A 4,781-nucleotide genomic window follows, 5' to 3' on the forward strand; every position below is an offset into this window, starting at 1 on the left:
GACGTCTGCCCCTACCTTGCTGTGGGCCAGCTTCCCGTCAATTTCCAATGTGACAGCAAAGAGACAGGTGAGATGCAAGTATTCCTTCACGTGACTTAGCCCAGGCAGGGAGATTAGAGAAGATAAATGAACACCTCAGACTGGCAGCCAACAAAAAGACTGCAGATCATTCTAGAGACAGAGAGGGTCACGGAGATAGAAAAGATGAATCTGACCTGAAACGTTCGAGGGACCTCGATGCCCTCTGGCCTCCTCCACCCGACTTTCTTCTCTCCTACAGCATCCCTCTCTTTTCTTCTCAGGACACTTACAAACCATCTGAGCAACACCCCAGTGAAGACTCTGGAGGGGAAGCAGTGGACAAGCCGCTGTTCTGGACATTTACTGAGCTCCCTGTGGTGCGGAGCCCCAAGGGAGGCCTGGTTCTTTTCAGTGCGCAGGTTGGAGAAGCAGCCTGGGAGCACGCAGGTTCAGAAGTGCAGGGGGTGCTGGGAATGGGCTGGAGTAACCACGGGAGCCAGGAGGAAGGAAAGGAAGCACCCGGCCCAAGGGCTGGGGCTCTGGGCCCAGCAGCCACCCTGGGCAGAGCAGGGCAACAGGTCTCAGCTTTGCTGGGGAAGGTGGAAGTCTTGGGAGCCCATCTTGGGTCCTAGGAGTTGAGGACAGAGAAGGGAAGGAGCTGAGCTTTTGGTAGCTCAGTGATGAGGCAAGCACAGAGTTGGAGTCAGATTCAGATACATCTGGGGCCAGGCAGAAAAGTACACAGCTTCATTGGGCACCAAAGGCATTGGGATGGGCTGGAAAGGCCGTGTGTCCCAACTGGCCTGGGATGGGGAATGATGGAGAAGACGGGGTTGGGGTGGGGCTCCTGGCTGGTGCACACACAAAGCCTCTCTGAGGGGAGCAGGGCCGGAAGGGAAGGGAAGGGGCAGATTTGAGGCTGCCAGCACGAGCAATTAAAATGGGGCTAGGGAGACAGGATTCCCCATCCCTGTGTCGCCTGCCATGCTGTGTGATCGAGGGGGCTGCCGTGTCACACAGTGGACCCAGGGCATCTGCAGCATCTGCAGGCTCTAGGTGAGGAAGGGATTCTGGAGAAAAACCAAGGCAGGGGAAGGACTCGGCGCTGTTTGGTTGGGTGCTGAGGAATCACCTCTGATGCAGTGATCATGGGGCAGGGGCTGGAACCAAGGCACAAGCCTGTGGATACCAGGAACGTTCCGGAAAGCAGCAGTCCATAGAGAGGCCCCAGGGCTGGAATGTGCTGGGCATGATCCGGGGACCTCCAGGAGGCCAGGGGCAGAAACAGTGAGGAGGGGAATGACGTGGGAGGAGGGATTTGATCACGTGGAGCCCTGGTGACACTGTTGCTGTATGTCCAGGACAGTGGGCAGAGGAGACTGGGTCTGACTCCTGTTTTGCAAGGAGAGCAGGGTGGAGACGGTGAGCAGAGCCTGCCTGAACACTGAGAGACCACGGTGGTGGCTCTGGATGGGTGACTGGTGCTGCCTGTGCCATGTGGGAGTGCACAAAATGAACCCAAAGTCAAGAGAGCAACAGCAGATCTTCAAACCAAGCTAGGCCCTTGTAAGGGAGGGGTGGCTGGCCCTGTGGGTGGCTAGGACTGCGGGCAAGTTCACCACACTCAAGTGCTGGTGCCCTGAGACCTGTTGCTCCACTTGGCTGACACCCCAGGGTGACGGCTGAATTCAGGTCCTCAAGTGAAGGGAGGCTTTGCCACTGGACTTACTTGGTGGCTTTGCAAGATGGCTTTCAGGATGAGCAAGAAAGCCAAGTTAAAGTAAGAAAACCAGACGAGGGAGGGTGGCCACAGCAAGGACAGGTGATCTTTCTGAGGAATCCATCTGGGGACAGGGAGGGGTCCTGGGGATGAGGAAGGGGTTGTTGGTTTGTTTTCAGGTGGGAGAAATTCCAGACTGTGTCTGTGATGGGCGTGAGTCAGCCCAGAGGGAACAGGGACTAATCAAGGGGAGAGACGGGGTGGGGTGAACCCTCAGGTAGAGAGAGGAGGGGTCCCCAGCAGAGCGGCACACTGAGGATCCAGCCACTTTCCTGGGCGATGGGGCAGTGGCCTGGTGCAGGGGCCCTGGGCGTGTCTGTGGGTGGCCAGTTCCCATGCTCTCAGTGAGGGGAAGTTTCATTTTCCCAGTGAAGTAAGAAGACAGGCCACAGCGGAGGGCGGACGGTGTAGGAAGAGGCCTGCCGCCAGGAGGATGTGGGCTGAGCTCTGGCTGAGCCTGGCCTGAGGGCAGCCAGTCGGCCAGCTGGCACTGTGGACAGGACCATCCCACCCACCGGCTGCCCAGGTGGAGGTGCAGAGCGGGAAAGTCGGGTTGAACTGGCTTGGGGGTTTGCCGGGAGAGTCCAGGTGGGTGGAGACATCCCCCAAATCATTAGTAGCACTGGCAGAGGGAGAGGTAGCCAGCGAGCGCCTGGGAGCGGAGGGCAGTGCTTCCTGAACGTGAGCTCCTGAGCAGACCCCGCGACCCCAGTGCTGCAGGCTGTTTCAGCAGGCCCAGGCGGGGCCTGGGGTTCTGCCCCTAGCAGGCTCTCAGGTGAGGCGCTGGGTTAGGGTTAGGGTCCCCGGGGAACAGCAGTGGGCAGGGTCTTGGAGGACCAGAGCAGGAAGTGGTCTGTGGGGGCAGAGCACAGAGGCCTGCAGGAAAAGCAACCCTCCCCATTTGGGGGGAAAGGAGGGGAATGAACCTTCATAGCAGAGTATGAGGCAGAAGCCTTGCTGATGAGCTGGGAGTCCCCGGGCTTAGGGGGCCCAAGGTGAGCCCTCAGGAGGATCAGCTAAGAACAGGTCCTCCCTCCACAGGGCTGGCCTCCCGGGACGCCTCCCACCCAGCTGCTTGATTGTCCATTCTGGCTCCTTCTAGAGGGCAAGGGCAGGAGGGTCTGGTGAATGTCCCAAGGGTGGGGGTCAGTTGAGTCTGTCTGGAGAGGGGCAGGGGTGCTGGCAGTGGGAGGCGAGAGCCAACCAAGGGATCCTCAAGCTCTGTGCTGGGGGCCCAGTGGGGATGATGGTGGCCTGTGTGACAGAGTCCCCAGAAGCTGACCCACAGCTGGGAGCCATGCTGATGGGGTCTGAGGGGCACCTGTATGCTCCACATCTCCAATAGGTCTCCCCATGTCCAGGTCACTGGTCCCTTTGGCAAGGCTGTTGGAGATTGTAGATAAGACGACAGTGACATTGTGCAGTGTGGGTTGGCTTCCTGGAGGAACTGTAACAGATGGTCCTAGATTGGGGACTTGAGACAGCAGAGGTTCGTTCTTACATTTCTGGATCCAGAGTCTAAAGTCGGGGTGTCAGCCAGGGGGCGCTCCCTCCAGCTCCGTGCAGAGTCCTTCCTGCCTCTTTCTGCTGTGGCTGGTTCTGTGCCATCCCTGTTGTGCTGGGCTTGTGGCAGCATCTGCCACTCCAGTCCCTGCCTCCATCTTCACACGAATCCTCTTTCTGGGTCCGTGTCCAGTTCTTTCTCCATATAGGACACCAGTCATTGGATTAGGGCCACCTTAACTCAATGACATTTGCAAAGAGCCCATTCCCCTAAAAGGTCACATCCAAAGGTATAAGGGGTTAGGACTTCAACATATCTGTTTGGGGGACACAATCCCACCCACAGCAGAGGGAAATCCCATGAAGTTTCCTCTAGCCCTAACCCTTCAACTCATCTCTCCACCTCATTAGCTGGCCGGTTACGGAGAGCCCAGAGGGGAGAGTCCATTTTGATGGTTGTAGAAAAGGAGGCAAATCCAGCCACAACTTAGCGGGTCTGGGGCAGGAGGGGTCTGGGCTCGAGGCGGTGAGGTTGGTGAGGGGGATGGGTGCTGGCTCCAGATCAGGAGGAAGTTTCATGGTCCAGGTAAGGGGTGGATGGTGCTGTTTTAGTCATTTTTTTTTTTTTTTTGCTGCTGTGACTAAAAGACCCAACCAGAACAACTGTAGAGGAGGAAGAGTTTATTTGAGGGCTCAGTTTCAGAGGTCTCAGTCTATAGAAGGCCGGCTCCATTGCTCAGGGCTGGAGGTAAGGCTGAACATCATGGTGGAAGAGTGTGGCAGAGGGAAGCAGCTCACATGATCATCAGACAGCAGACTCCACTCACCAGATACAAATATGTACCCCAGAGCCAGGCCCCCAATTCCCACCTCCCTCTCAAACCTCCCTCCCTCCCTCCATCCACACCTGCTCGTGAGCGCCTACCATGCCAAGAACAAGGCACTTGATAATAAGCAGCAGCCAAGACAGACCAGGGTACAGACTTCATGGAACCTGGAGACAATGTTAGAAATCAAAGGACACGAAGGAGTTTTTTCCTCTTATTCACTCCTGCTAATGATGACACCGTGAGGCCACCAAAAGTGACGTGACCACAGTGAAGGGGCAGGGGCAGAGGTGGTGAGGAAGTGCTGATGCTGGCTGTCATGAGTCAGGGTTCTCCAGGGAAGGAATCAATAGTGTGTGTATGTGTGTGTGTGTGCGCCTGTGTGTGCAAGCGCATGTGTGCGTGTTTATTGCCATGAGCTGGCTCACATGATTAGGGAGGTGATCATACTCAAGGACCTGTAGAATGCAAGACGGGCTCAGGTGAAGTCTGGAGAGGGTAGAAGTGCTCATGTCCCAGTTTGAAGGTCCCTGAGATGGAAGAACTCCTCAGGCCTTGGCTGGGGTGACCCACATTGGGAGGGTCATCTGCTCCACCCTGTCTATTAACATGAATGAGAACATCATCCAAAAGCACCCTCCCAACACTCC

The sequence above is a fragment of the Marmota monax genome, unplaced genomic scaffold (genome assembly GCF_021218885.2).
Source record: "Marmota monax isolate L192 unplaced genomic scaffold, Marmota_monax_Labrador192_F-V1.1 WCK01_AAM20220418_F8-fsc00082, whole genome shotgun sequence".
Lineage (NCBI taxonomy): Eukaryota > Metazoa > Chordata > Mammalia > Rodentia > Sciuridae > Marmota > Marmota monax.